The sequence below is a fragment of the Acanthaster planci genome, linkage group LG01 (assembly GCF_054643075.1).
Source record: "Acanthaster planci isolate LZ-2023a linkage group LG01, COTS_SCS, whole genome shotgun sequence".
In the NCBI taxonomy this organism is placed as follows: Eukaryota; Metazoa; Echinodermata; class Asteroidea; order Valvatida; family Acanthasteridae; genus Acanthaster; species Acanthaster planci.
The window spans coordinates 1,079,503-1,095,706 of record NC_141777.1 but is presented as its reverse complement, the minus strand read 5'-3'; the positions used below and the strand labels follow the sequence as shown (position 1 = coordinate 1,095,706).

General features: G+C 42.6%; 1 non-coding gene across 1 annotated transcript; it reads left to right on the top strand.

Annotated features, from left to right (window-relative positions):
- Positions 1-10,641: 10,641 nt before the first annotated feature.
- Trnav-uac (transfer RNA valine (anticodon UAC)) lies at positions 10,642-10,714 on the top strand. Its single transcript has one exon. It is a non-coding gene; the product is annotated as a tRNA-Val (tRNA).
- The last annotated feature ends 5,490 nt before the right edge of the window (positions 10,715-16,204 follow it).

The following is a 16,204-nucleotide window of genomic DNA, read 5'->3' as shown; positions in this document are numbered from 1 at the left end:
CAGTGCTTGCCCTGCGATTTTTAATTGTTTCACACAATGTTCCATATACTCGTTCTCGTGAGACCTTGAGCCAGTATTTGTGCGCCCGTTTCTTTATGTATTGGCCTCGTTACTGTTCAATATAGTCATCTATTCTGTTAATTTTTCATTAAAATTTGACCGCGGCATCCAAACTATAAAGATTCCTAGTTAACTATCAATGTCTGTCGGATATAAATTTGTTGTTGGTTTTCTCATCACAAGAAAGTCCTTTAAGTCACGTACTGCGGACGTGGTCGGCACTGAAGACAGTTTGCACTGAAGTGAAGTTGCAGGAACGCCTCGCTAAGATCAGTACTGAATGAAGGTGCGCGCGTAATGGATTAAACCCACACGCATGTAATTACCACAAGCCTCTATTCATTTAGCACTGGCCACTCGATGATAAATGCTGCGCCGTTCACTTGTTGCCAGTCTGCTAATTACTATTTCACTTGCGCTTTGTACAAACAACCATACCGGTTTCCCCCAAAAGAGTCAACCTTGAAGCAGTGTCGTAAAATGTTATGATGCCCTGTAAAAAGATAGGTAAAATAAACAGCCTGAAAGAAGCTGGTACGTGTATTAGTCAAAAGGGTTGCTTTACCTAAATGGTGGAAATCGCAAACTAAGATTTGTCTTTCTCCTTACATACCTGTCTCGGCATTATCGAAGTCATACTCGAACGAGCATTATTATACGTTAAGATATATCCTAATGCTAATGCTGTGTGTCGGATGTCGAAGTGTACATCTACACATAAAAGTGGCCTTTTTTCAATCCCTGCCCCCTTCTGTTTCGTCGTTGGACGCTCGATAATACCCGACAGAAAATGTTCTTTAATCTGGCTTTTCAAAGTACAAGGCAACTTTCGCACTAAGCTCGCTGTCGACGAATTCGCACGCGTCTAAGCTGACGTTGAGGGCGTGAGGGACACTCCACTCGCGATGATTTCCATGGTTGATCGCTGATCATTATCGGGCACTGATTTCGAAATTTTGGGGAACTGTTATGCACTTACTTAATGGTTGACTTTTCATAGCGAAAAGGGCACTGAAAATATTCTGCATTACTTGCACACGACGAAATTCATTGCATCTCCTCTGTGGGTAAAATGCCGCCCTCCTGAGTATTACGCTATCGTCTAACAACTGACGTACATGTTTCGTATGGAGTCTTTGATTTCTTGTTTGCCGAGTGAGGTCTCGTGCTCAATTTAACGCCACTTCAATAAAATGCATTCTTGCTAAATATCGTCAGACGCACCTAACCTGAGTATGAATATTAGCAAATGAAATTGTCATTCCAAGACGGCAGTGTTAAACACGACACGTATATTGCAATAAGCCTTTTGCGAGTTAAATTTGAATAAAATCTGGTACACTGAGTTCTTTAATTTACGTGAACATAACAACTGGAATTCTCCATACTTATGCCACTGTTGCTATACCTCGTGATTCGGGGCAAGCTTTTCCTTAGTTACATATTGCCTTGCAACGATACACTGTTCTCAATGAAAAAGGACACAAGGGAACTAGACCATCCCAGAGATGGTGGTCGCTATGCAAAAGCTTGCCCCGAATCACGAGGTATAGCAACAGTGGTTTTAGTATGAAGAATTCAAGTTGTTATGTTCGCGTGAAATTAAAGAATTCAGCGTTACAGATTTTATTCAAAGTTAATTTGCAAATGGCTTATTAGTTTAAGCGTGTGGTCCGATGTTGGTGCCTTCAGTGTGTGGATACTTAGTCTAAAGTCTGTCCATGCATGATTGAGATAATGATTGCGCCCTCAAAGTATCATTTCTTTAGCGCTTTTCAGATATTTTTCTTTCCGCAAAGGTTTTCACGAGCATGTGGAATACGGTGCCGAATTAAACAAGGTGTACAGTAATAATTACAACGGTGATTATCAATGGGAAACAAGCACTGTTTTTCATGTTGTACTGTGCAGGTGTTTTGGTAACTCTGAGGTTAACAGTTGATAATGAACGTGTTATTCATGTCATGAGTAGACCTTCACCTGAAAGCAAACAGTTTGCAGCATTTATGAGGAGCAGTCAACCGACAATATAAAGGCAAAATAAGCGGTTTAGTTGTCCAAACGACTTGTTTTCTGCACCCCGCCCATTGGCTCATTTCAACGGGCCAGCAGAAAAACGCGTTATCAGGGACTCGGGCGCGACCCCGAAGGGTTCAAGACTATCAGGTTGTCCCGTGTGTTGACTTTAAATCTCCAGAAATATGATTACGGGGTGGTACTTTGAAGTTTGAACACGGAATTATTATCTTTGAATTGCTGAGACTTGAAAACAATTTGAACATCGGACAAGTGCTCTTCGGCTTCATCTGCCTACTGGGGCCCGCATTGTGGTCGTTGGGCCGACGAGAGCACTGGATGATTTCGCAAACACTGGAAGATGACTCTTGTGACAGTGAATGTGTAACTTGGCCGCAATAAAGACACTCTACTAATGAATGGTATCATGTTGAAGGGGTTCGGTTGAAGTGGGATAACCGTAAAAAAGGTCTACTTCTATTGGCCATAAACAGTTCTTGAACGTGTACAAATTTATGATCTTTTTTAGTTTGCGTATTTTGTATTGTCAATTCTAAGTAGATCCTGATGCCTTTAAAACTTCCCAGTAACTGAATTTGAGAACTGAAACCAATGTTTCTCTTCACAGACAAAAAGCACAAAGAATAAAATTCCTTGGAGCTGGAAATATTTGCTGCACAATACGAAGTTATCTTTAAGCTCAGAGCAACTCCAAATATGTACACAAAAGTTAGTCAGTTTTTGCTCAAAATGACTAATCTAAGTAAGACAGGTCTTGATGACTTATTAAATCAAGACAGGACTAATTTTTAGTCAAAAGTGACTGACTTTGGTCAAATTTGACTAATATTTGACTTATTGTGGACTAATAAATGTTAGTTGTTGGCCGGTCTAATTTAAATTGGTCATGTAAGACATAGAGCCGGACTAACTTTTAATAATCAAAAGAATGTTTTTTTTTTTTTTACGAAGGCCTTTCCAACTGCGCCAGTTGGAGCTTTCAACTCCCCCCACCGATTCACCCACTGAACGGGTAACAGGCAAATTTCCTCGCTAAACCTTTAATAAATTTTAGCCGAATTCCAATTGATGGATACATTTTTTTCCAACCATTACCCGCAGAAGCAAGGATCAAGAACGTAAGGCTCCTCAATATTTTAACAAAAGTTTGCTGCTATATACGGGCAACCAGTGACGTATCCAGCAGGGGTGGGGGCAGGGAAACTTGCCCCCCCCACACGCACACATGGTTTGTTTGTTTATTCCAAAGAATAGGTGAGCAGGAAAGAAAGTAATCGGTATGTTTATAAGTATTATCACCAAAACCCTGGAAAAACTCCATCAGCAAATAAAAGGATGTCGGGACCTTCAATTTTTTCTCCACAACATCATGTTAACGAGCCCGAAGCCTAGCCGCTTTCGCTTTGGAAATTGCCCGACACCAAAACATGAATATGCCGCTGTGGGTAGTTATTTCTGTTATTAGCAAACGATTTACCTTATGTAGGGCTTTTTTGGGACTTGGGATGTTGCCAGTCAGAGCAACAGTACCTTTAAAGAGTTTGGTTCCTGGAGACATGTGCCAAACCGACAGGAGCATTTTTAGCGGAAAATACCCGCCTGCTTCGGGCAGACCCTATTGCGAAATCGGTCCTACTATATCCACGGTGTGGTGTTCTTACAGCCTCCTGGAGGCATGCAACATACCAAAACGTCAAAAATCTCTTTCAAAACGCAAACCGTATAAACAAGGTACGAATGATTCCTATTTGCTTTGTTAACAGAAGTAAAAGTGAATGTAAACTATTGTTTGATATGCCCTGTTTTAGAAGTGCGAGAAGTCGAGGAATCGGTAACTCTATATCCGATAAAAAGCTGTCGTGTTTTAAAAAAGAAGAAAACGAATGCATGAGTGTCCCAGGAAGAGGCAAAGCGCTTTTGCTCAGGAGGGGGCAGCCAAACACCCATGAGCACACTGATAAAGTATGGTGGAAGGCGGTTTAATACCAGGCATTTTCAGGCAAATTGGGTATTTCCATTCATTTCCTCTTTTCTTTCTCAGTTTTTTTCCTCTTTGTTCTCCTCCACTCATTTTACTTAATTTTTTGTGGGGGGGGGTTAGTATGTTTTTTTAAACAATTGAATGAACGATGTCAGAAAGTGTCGTAGTCATGAGACCAGGGCAACAGTGCATTGGTCGTGTGACACCAAGTTATCTTTCAATTTGAACTCTAAATTTAACTCCCCCGGTTCTTATCAGCTAGTAATGGGTACTGTGTAAGATTCACGGGTTTGTACACTGTAGTTGATAAAGAACACAAAACGCGTTTACGTCTGAAGTTCATTTATCAGCCTCCAAGAGCCGTTCGATCTCTCACGTAGCTCGTCCTGCAGATAGCAAACATGGATCCCAAGGCGGGAATCAATTCACCATTACATGTATACCTAATTGATTAGCGCCAGATCAAAGTCAAACACCCACAGACCCCCGAAACGAACCTATTACAAATATTAGTTGTGGTACACACAGCTGTGGAGTGATACGGATAACGATGATACAACTACGACATGTCGCCTTTCTTCCGTTGTGTGTGTGTACGTGGTTTCGATTCGTCTTCCGTAGATAGCAATGAGCGCGGAACCAGCCCGTGTGTGCCGGTTTAGGTATTATAATGAGAGTGGAGCCAGATCTCGTACTCAATCTGTGGTAATGTTTGCTCTGCGATTCCCGTCCCGCCGTTTGATATAGGTTAAGGACAGCCTGTCTAGAGTACACATCGGGACAAACATGATCTGTGCTGATGCTTTCTTGGTAGCAGAGACCCGCATGTCCGGCCCTTTCGCCACAGCTGTCGGTCAGTGCTGGGATCATTGACCGTGGTCTGCGATGACCGGGCTCGGTAGAATCCGCCCATCCTATCGTCTGTCACTAATTCCTGCCAGTTAACGTGACATGAACATGTAGCTCCAGCCCTGCCATTCCGCGCAAAAGTGCTATAAAAACAGACATAAATCCTTCACAACTACTGTTTTGTGGTATCCAATTTTATTCGTTTTGCAGGCAGTTTCGGTCAGTATCTTCTCTGATGTCTGCATTACGGATTGTCTATAAGCCCGCGTTTTTCCAAAGATTCGTCATCTAACCTGCTTCTGGACCGGGGTCATCGTTGATACAGCACATTGTAAAGGACAGCTCAAAATAACAAAATCATAAATCCTTTGGTGGGTAGGAATAACCTGCCAGGCTTTGAGACGTAGCTACCGCGGCCCTTCCCCCTCCCCTCACTACTACCGCAACCATGTTTTCTCTTTCCTCTTGGCTCCATATATATCCATAGACGCCTTGTTTTCCTGTTGACTTTTCCTTTGTTGAGGAATAACGTTCACTAGAACTCATTCCTTTCAAAAAACGGTCTCGGAAAAGCACGTTTTATGGGGCCTATGCTGCTTTAACCATTTGGAATATCCACCTCTGGAGTCGTGTTTACCGATGACGAACCGAGCACAGTTGTGAACGAACATGATTTTGGTTCAAAAAGTCGTTCCCATTTTCAAAATACATCACCAAATATTTAATTGTTTTGCCTACAAGATTGGCTTAATTGACCTCTTTCACAAGACGGCCATATTGAAATGAAAGCGAGGTTCACTTGTATCGATTCAGGAAACCTAAGAATAAAAGCGAAAGCAATGAAATGAAAGTTCATTACAGATGATCTTAATGTTTTAACCAACATTTTTAAGCACAAATTTTTGAAAGTGAGGCATGTAACCCAACTAGTCTAGCACCGTTCCATTTGACAGATTACATTGAATGAGATAGATTCAGGGAACAAGACCAACAATGGCTTCTTTGAAAATAATGGTGTATTGTGACCACCCCAACAAAGAATCAAAAAGTCAATGGGAAATGTCAACATATTCCATCCACTTTCTTGTCCATTTTCACCGGGATACGAAAATGAGTTATACGTCAAAACGAAGAACTCACTTTGCTCTTTCTAGTCGAAACTAAAACTGAATCACCAACGATATGACCGTCCGCCTCATTTTGTACCCTCCGGTCACAACTGTGATTAGGGTTTTGTGAGGAATGAGATCATTATGCCTTCAGAATTATTATAATGATTGGTTTGGGTTTGGTGGCTGGTGGACTTTCAGAGGTTACTTGCCGAGTTATTCATACAGTGCACCGATAAACTTTTAGTTGATCACCTATGTAGCCCTATTCCCATTAGAGTTAGTAATATGCCGACCAGCATTTGTGATCGCATTTTGGTCATGATGGAAAGGCTTTGGTCTAGAACGGAAATGATAGTACCGTATTGAAAGAAAAACGCAATCATGCAAACAAACAAGTCAATCTAAAATCAATGTTTCCGTTTATGTCGGTCTAACTTCAGTGAGACAAGTGCTCCTTTATGGACCCAGTCGGCCCGATACTTTACCTATAGTCCTTCTTGATGTGGGACGTTCATGAAGAAGCTGCAACACTGGTTTGTGGAGCTGATGACGGGACAGACGCGATAATCAGCAACAACTGCATCATGGCAGTGCATCCAGTCAAAATGAGACGGATTTCATGTCCTTCTCATCCAGAGACAATATCATGACAGATCACCACCCATCAGTCAAGACGACATGGACTAACACTGGCGGGATTTGGTGCTTTCACAGGTCCTTTCTAGTTCCCTTTCCATCCCCTGGTTTCCTCCCAACACTCTCGTTAGAGGCCAAGTAATGCTCCCTCGTTCCCAGCAGGAGCCCAATTTAACGGCTTGTACAAAGCCAAAGATGTGATATCGTTCACACCTACTACGCTCTTGAGACGTTTTGAGACATCCACTTGTCGAAACCCCCAACATCCTTATGAAGATAGAGAACAGAATCAATACATCGTGGAATGATACGAAAACCACGACTACAGAGTGTACAATGTGATGTCATAATTTTTACAATAGTAAAAGTGCTCAAGACAGCAAGATTTTTCTAACAAGCTTTGTATGAATCGAAGTACGACCATTGGGATCCATTGACATATATCAGTCGTAATACCATATTTGTGCCTTCACACCTTCAATAAAAAAGGTTAAGTTTATCAGTGACATCTTTCATACTTGGGTATAAAGGAAAGATACATTTTGCCCTTTCGTTACCCTGACATACTGCGCATTTTTTAACTTGGCCAATTCGTTATTACAATTTCCAGCAACCTGTAATTGGGTTTGATGACAGTGTGCATTGGCAAGTCCCCGTTTTGATTGAAATGACATTTTATAAATAGTGATTAAGTAGCATGCTTTCCGGATACAGAGCAAAGCGTCTGTTTTTGCAAAGCCAAACAAAATTCACTAATTTGTTTATGTGTTATCACATTGAATGTGTACGGCTGGCTCATAAGAAGATTGGCAGAAAAGCTCGAAAAGCCCTCGATAAACCGAGCGGGGATGCGATCGTATCTAGCGGCATCCCGCTGGGTGTGTTTTGGCCCCGTCCTTGCTAAAAATCGTCTCCACTTTGTCCGGACAATGCAGAAGGGCCCAAATAGAGCAGTGCAGGTGGCGAGCGTATTGTGCCGGCCACAAAAGACCGATTTGCAATTGTGACAACCAAATTAAAGAGGACAGGCATTCCAGGCTGTACACAGCACGGGCTGAAGAGGGAATGGTTGCAGGCAGGCTATGGGCCCGGGACTGGGCCTGGTCTATGCTCACGCCTGCGATGCGCCGCGCCGCCGTGTGGGGCGGATGAGATGCTGGCAGACCGCCCCGGCCGCAGTGGACTGGCCTCTCAGCTGGAGCTAGTATGGGGTTGGGCTTGAATGCCTGGACGAACAGTTGTTGGGCTTGGATTAAGGGAGATAAATACCGGGATCATGTGTGTGGCTATTAGCTCCAACTGTCATCCCTAAAATGCCTACCCCACGCGAAATAGCGAGCCAGCAAAAGCGTGTAATCTGTTGATAGCGCTTCACTTTCAGACCTCAGGAGTCAATTTTGTCCGTTTTCGTTCGTACACAGACTTACTAAGTTAACATCTCCAGCCACGATTGAACAAACCCAAATATTCTTATGAAGACAGCACACTAACTTTTATAAATACTAACTTTGTATTCGCATTGAATTGAACGCATGTTGATTATCAACGACTGCGTATCAAACACCGACAAAATAAAGGTCAATTTGGGAGACTCCAAGCACGGGGCAGGCTTGGTCCCCCCCAACCCCGACCTTGAGCTACATGACCCGGATTTGAATCAAACTCACGCAGGTGACACGGCTTGACTTTTGCACTGTGTTCGATTCCCACGGTCCTCTCAAATTCTTGCTGTTTCGGACTTTGCTCAGATCTTTTTTTTCAATAACACAGTCAAGCAGACGTCTTTATGTGCCCTCGGTCCGCTGAACACTTTCATGAGAATTCTCCGCTTTAGTTTCCATGAAAAAGTCTTTTAACGATGAGTATCCCTGAGTTGTGTCGCCTCTAAGATATTGCATTGTGGCGACGTTGTTAAAACTTTGTTTTGCCTATATTATAGCTCTTGAGAAGGAAGATCGACAGCGTTTGGGAATGAACCGATCTATGATTAGCATCGGGCCTTTGCGTTAAACTTTGTTTCGAAATAGAGGAATACAGCACCAGAAATATTATCATCATTGAGAGGGTAACTGAACTCATTTGCAGCGAACGATGGACTCGCAAAACTCAAATCCGACATTATAATTTAGTACGATATCTCCCCATCATCTACGCCTGCGCACAATCCCGTCCAAACCATTGTTGAGGCACACATGTCACAGTAAGATAGCAGATGCACATTTAGAAGTGACATCTTGCGATAAGTGTTTTTTTTTCGGTCTAATATGAGCGTGTCACTTGGTTTCAAGGTTCGCTATGGTCTCTGTCTTCTTTGAGGCCCGGCCAGTAACACCGGCTATTCCACACCACCCGCAGAGGGCGAGCAGCCGATGAAAACCCCCTTGTCCTCTCCTCAAAGGGTAGGGGGCATACGACGGGGTGTTTTTTATGATTACCGCACTAACGGTGCCAATAATTAGCACACTTTTTTCCTCAGGAAGTGCGTTGGCAATAATATGCGGTTCTCCGCATGTTCGCCTTTAATTTACCCTTGCAGTGCACGATGGTTCTAGATTGGGTCGCTGTCTCGTTCGTCCCATGGACGACTTGAAGAAAGACTATTTGTTTGTGAAGCCTAAATTCCAAGCAACACCATTTGACTCAACGCGGGCTTTATGTGCATAACTTTACAATCTAAAGACTGGGCATAGTTAACAGTAATCATAATAACCTGTACATCTGTTTGGCTGTGGAAGGCCGGCCAAGACTGTTTAAAAGCCTTTGACGGTATTGCAACCTTAAGCTGGCGTCTTTTTTAGCAGTCAAACTGAAGCTAGACCGTTTTTTTTTCATAAAATTTGGGGGAAAATGGAAACGAGGGTAACTGTAAGCATAAGAGTATTGCCTTTAAATATAACGTTTACACTAATATAAATTTTACACGGAGCACAAACCGGGTTTCTTCACTATCACGTGATCAATACTTGTCATTTTGTCAAACTAAAGTTTGTTGCTTATCAACTCTAGGGTCCTCTTCCGAAAAAAGTTATCAATTGTAATTAAATTTAAAAAAAAATAAAGTTTCACTCTTTCGTGAAATCACAGCTCCATAAATAAAACTCGACACAATTGACGACACAATGGAAATGAATTAGTAACGTACTAAATCAAACACCGAATGCATATAACCAGCCTATATATATTCGATTTGCTCTGCTGGGCTTTAAACTCTTCGTTCTCCTTAATCGGGAATTAATTGTCGAATTTGGTCATCCTCAGAGTTGACAGACGAGTTAATTAAGACTTGTAGCTTAAATGAGCGGGGGAGGATAGGACACTACGAAACGATGAATAAAAGATGTTCCTTTTGTTACTGGATGTCCGCTCTGTGAAGGAACCATGCAATAGCGAGGCAGCTGGGTATTAAGTGTCCATTCAAGCCTTTACGCGTGTTATTCTTGTCTTGGTCACCTTGATTGTTTCTGCTCATTAGCGGGAAAGTTGCCGTGTAACGAGCGGGGCGGGCTGACCGCAAATTAGGCGGACAAGTGGCATCCGTTTACTGGAGATGCAATATATATATATATACACAGAAGAGCTGTCACTCATGTTAGTGGCTCTAAAACGACTCTTCTTCTGTCGTGGGAAGTTTTGTGGTGTTGCTGGTGGTAGCTATTAGGATGCTTAACGTCACTTCAGGAGTAAGGGCGGGGTAGAGAGTGACATGATAATGGAAATCTTACAAAAAGTACCGATCAAATGTCGCTGTATTCAAGGAAAAGCACCAGCGATACTTTTTCATTAATCTTCCCCGTTTCAGTTGCCTTATTTGGTCTCAAGTGCCCGTCATTAAAAATCGCGGCTTCGGTACTGGATGAAAAAAATTGGGGTTGAGGTCGTCGTGTTTAGGTCGCAGAATTGCACTGAGAAATTAATTGTCGGTGGAATACTTGAAAAGGTTATTCCTCACGTTCTTCACTGGGTCGGGATTTCGTGGTGTAGTGGTTATTACGTTCGCTTTACACGCGAAAGGTCCCCGGTTCGATCCCGGGCGAGATTATTCTTGGGTTTTTGTGGCATTAACGAAATCTCCCGCCTAGAGCAAAGTAAAATGTTGTGCGAAAAAGGGACAAAATTGATTGACTCTGCCAACAATTTCTGATATTGAACGTTCTTCACTTTGTGGTTTTTCTTTAAACAGAGGCATTTCAGCCAAAATAGTCTTCACAGTTTCAACAAGCAAACATGGTGGGCCCGTCCTTCGTTTGTTCTTGAAAGGGCATCAATTTGCCTTATGCCGAGCGCCAAAAAAAGAGAGAAAGAAAAAAATCCCAAATCGACTGTGTACACACGTATCAATTCCAGTGCCAACGAAATGGCTGATTTACTTAGACCACCCGGGTTCATCTGGATCACTTTTATACTAATGTTTTCACTCCCGGCCGTGCATATATAGACAGATACCCACACCGGGATAATTTGCTGTCAGTGCCATCGTACGTTCACATAGCAAGGCAATGGTTTGTAAGTTGGGTGAAGACATTCCGCGGCGGACAGGACTTTCAAATTATTTTCCTCATTAAATCTCCGGCATGCGGTCCAGTTTGAGTAGGAAACGGAGGAGGAAAATCGGCCCACGGCTATTTCTTGCGTTCCTTCAGAATTTTAGGCCACTCACGGCTCGAGAGGAGACTGCGGGGTGAGTCTCATTAAAAGTCTACGCGCGGCATCTGACACTGGAAATAGAATGGACCCTCGCGATGTGATTGGCTAACAGCATGGACATTTAGGGGAGGGTGCCTGATTTGCAATACCAACTTTAATTAATACAAGTTGTTTCACAATGCAACTACAATATTTATCGGAGAGAAAACACACACAGAATCGATTATTTGAATCAATTTCAACTGATTTTCATATCACCGCGTAATGAAGCCATACATGTACAAATATTTATCGCTTTTGATTACAACAATTGTAAATTCAGCGGGACAGTTAGAAGGTAAATGATATATAATGTCTCTAGGGGCACGACCAACTGAGCTTTATACAACGAAGTGAACATGAGAAAAAAATCCTTAAAAACCTTGACTCTTCTTTCATCTCCAAAATGTAAGAAAAATCATGCTTCGTCCCTGTAGCAAAACAGTCGTCGCAGAATCGCTCAAGAGACTAATTCGGACGGGTAGATGAGACTAATTCGGCGGGGGAGAAATTAATACCGTCGGGGGTTGGACAGCCATTTTACCTGCGCGCTAATAGCCTACCTGCTGCTCTCGGCGCACTCTAGCACGGACGGCCGGTTTCCGAACATCATATTTATTCTATTAATTTACCGGGGAATCCGGAGCGGGTTGGCGGGTGTGCGACAGCCGTCTCTCCCGGCCATGGCGGTCTCCTATGAATGGAAAGGGCTCAGCGCTCGGGCGTATTATTCTGTTTGTGAGGTTGAGAGAGTTTCCGTGATACGTGATACCGTTGATGTGATCGAGCCTTGGCGCCTGGAAAGTTAGTGTTTACAGCGTTCGATGTGCAGTTTTGCATAAAGAGAATTTCTTGTATAACTGAGAAAAAGAGAAAGGAAAGCACTCAAAAGTGTGCAATTAAAACGAAACCACAAAATGTTTACGAAGTAAATCGATACAAAAGGTCTACTCTGACCGTCATTGTGCATTATGATTTTTTTCGAAAAATAGCAGTGTTAAGGTCTCCGGAGTATACTTCATATTGGAGGGGGTCATAGGTCAGAGAAAAGAACAGGTTATAACATGGAAAAGAGAAGGACTATGCTGAGGTTTCCAATTGTTTCCTCCATTGGGAAATTGTTGTATCACCAAATTTGAATATGTTTACATCGTGCCACTAATCCGCAAGGCTCATCATAAATTCTGGCATTTGATTAAATCCCTTCACATCCACAGACGAGGTTCGGGGTTTGATAATTCCTTCTACCCAATCGCTGTTTTTATGTATCAAAGTCTATGTAGACAACAAGCGTTTTTCCTAATTCTTGCTTCTCGTTCGAACTATTCATGATTTTAAATCTGCGGATTGAAAACATCTGCTTGTCGTGCTCAGCGTATTCAATTGTGTGCACACACTAATTGCCTTGACAACAAGGAAGAATAGTGGACTCCCAAATAGTGGTGAGGAATTGTACCGTGATAATTGGGGACCATTCTACAAGGACATGCTGATTACTAACTACTGGAAGTGGAAAGTTAGTCTTCTTTCCTTTCTGTTTTTTTTCTTTCACATGAACTTGCCTTTGTATGAAATTCCATATCTGCTTTTGCCCATCGCCCGTCGCATTCTGCTTTTTGTTGTGTCCCAATTCTGCCATTTACCAGTTCCAAATATGCCGTTTTCCGTCGTGCGTCGCCCGTCGTGCGTCGCCCATCAAATGGGTTGCATAGGACCTGCAAAAGCCGGGGTTTAACAAATGACAATGTGATGATTCCATTCACTTCTAAGGAGTCTTTTCCCAATAAGGCAAGTACAAATCCCACCTGCAAAGCATATACTAGTCACATGATTAATGTCAATAATGCTAGACTACCCCTGCCCCTTGACAAGAAAATGTCACCTTTCTGAGAATTCAGCTAAGTGTTTTTTTGGGAAACACATTTTCAGCGAGAATGTTCAGGCCAACTTTTCCACAGTGTTATTCTAATTTGTATACTGTAAAAATGTGCCGACTTGTTTTCATCAAATTCCAGGAAGAAATCTGCCAACCGATACAGATATTCCATTTTGTCCTCTCAATTTCACTTTGAAACACGGATGCTGTGGATAACAAATTGTTTATTAAATGTATTGTTGGGGGCAATTACCACTTGGTTTAAGTTTCAGAAAATGTGACGTGTTGGTTTTTGTGGGTGTGTATGCCATGGTGGATAGACCAATGAGAACAGATTGTCCAGCACATCAGCATTATTCATGGGGCTAACAAGTAACGTTACTGTTTAAAAGACTTCTGTGAGCCTACCTGCGACTCAAGTCATGTCTAATTTGGAGTATACAGCAGATTCCATCATAGGTATACCCGCCCTCAAAATAATGTTGAATCAGTTCGTTTCTTATGAGAAATATTAAGGAATCAAACATTGTAAATAATTTATTATTTACATTCCGTTCTGTGGGATATCGTGCAGGGACAGACAGAAATATTACATAGGCTATAGACCTAAAGTCAGGCTGTTAACGAGTAAAGTTACGTCTAGAGTAACTAAGTTATCGAGAAAAACAATCTACCCTAACAAAAGTCTATTTTGTTAATTTATTTATGTAACAAAAAATGGTATTATTTCATATACACGTTACTTAACCGATGTCGGGATATTATTTTTTTCTTTCAAGTGGAGTTCAGCGCAACTGCAAAAACGAATACAGTCATGTACATCTTCTAGTTCCTAAAATGAGAGTCAGGCATGGTGGATCGATCGAACAAGAACATGTACATGTGAAACGATCAAGGGTCAAAGTTAAAAATACCACTGCGCAATCGTGACAAAAAACCACGGGCGACGCACAACGGGCGACGGACGACGCACGACGGACAACGCACGACGGACGACGCACTACGGGCGACGGCAGATATGGAATTCCATACCTTTGCCATTTTACTCTGCACTAGTGCGTCATGGGTATTAAGAGTTCGAATTTCGCAAAGGACCTAATTTTAGTGACACCCACAAGCCACCGTCTAGTGGGCCTGACGACGCTTTCAAACTTGTTTCATATACCTTTCCCATACTTCATCACCAGCGCAGTTTTTAACCACTACTGGTTGACAAGACCACGGCCACGAAAATAACCAGAGTTGGTCAAATGTTTAGAATGGTCGCACTTATTTGCAGTCACCTGACGAGTTCAGAATTTTCAGTCACTGTTTCAAATTACGCTCGTGGTCACAGAATGTGTGTGACTGACGGGAGGGTGTGCGGGTACAGGTGTCGGGCAGGGTTTTTGGGGGACATGTGCACAGTGAGTGTGCATCATCCTTTCTGAGGTCATTGGTTACGTAGTTTCTCAGAGGTGAATAATTGAGTATTTTGTTTGCCGTAAAACCCAGGGTCTGGATCCAGGCGAAAAGATTCTGACGAAATTGTAGGTCAGGTATCCGCGAATGTCTCTGTGACAAATCTGGGTAGAATTTTGCCCGGCTGGAAATAGCTGGAATTTTCGTTGACTTTTGGATTATCGCCCATTGCCTTTTTTCCTATAGTTTTCCCACATGCGACATGGTGTTTTTAACGTGTACAGGAGCCTAGCTTGCCACTTCTCAAACTGTACGCTTCGTTTAAAAAATAGGCGGGCATTAGTAGTAATGCGTTCCAGACATACTTGATTTTAAACATGTCAGACTACTGAGTGCTGAAGTTAAAAGACGTCTGGGGAATGTTGCGGCAGAGAACCAGTCAAACCCCAGGTCAGCACTTACGCTAGCGCAGAACACGTACGCACGGAACGTATGTGCATTCCTTAAGGTATAGTTAGCATCCCATAATGCTTTGCGACGTCTGCGTTTCTTTCACAAAATTTCGTGAAAGGAGATTGGCGGTCACGAGCTGCGCCCTTTGAAAAGGACAATTGGCAGAACGGACGGTCTTACATCTTATGGCGTTATCTGCTAGGTTTGGAAATCACGTCCGCGAGTCAATTTCACTACACCAAAGGCCTACTAATTTCTTTGACCCAAAGCGGTTTGTTATATAGAAAAAAATGTGCAAATTTGTGACTGACAAAATTCACATAGCCCACTCCACCCAGTTATTTGATATAGTTGCCGTCAGTCTGGTTATTGGCGAGAGAATATTTTCATCACACAAGGAAGCCGTGACATCATTTATCGATTCTTATCGGGTATTTGACAGCGGGTGTGAATTAACCAGCTAATCCGCGCCTGATCCGCCACATCATTCGCAGCAGTGACGAAAATCGTTAGCGGCCGACACGTCACGCTCTCTCACCGTCTGTGCCTTTCTTTTTTCTCCTCGATCTTTCTCTGACCAAGTACTGTGCTCACAAATTTTTTCTTCTGTTGACTAGCTTTGCGGTATAGTTGAGCGAACCAAACTCTACAGGGCCGCACAGACAAAGAATCAAACTGTTTCTGATGGAAATGTCCACACAAGGAGTGAATTCCAATGGGAAGAGCTGCCGTTCTACCCGGGGCTAATTGCCAGTAATTTCCCGGTATTGTGGCGGTCCAGTGGACCGTTAAAGTGAAGGCACTCCAGTAACACCTTGCCATTGTCACCGCTCCAGAACTGTCCCACCTCGGCCTTTTGTATGGGAGTCCTTTGGGCTATCAACTCTTGAGGGAGCGCCCCTCTCTTGAAGCCACGTAGTTTTTAGCACAGTCATCATGAAGTAGGGAAAATAAATCCAAAGTTAAAATCATATTGAACAAAATGGCGATCGATCCCCCTTTTGTAATTTTGAATGTGACGCTTTGACGTATTTTATTTTTCGAGACACTTTGCAACATTTTTTTTACATTCCACAACTTCCGGGGGTGTACCCTATTATAGGATTTAGATTGATT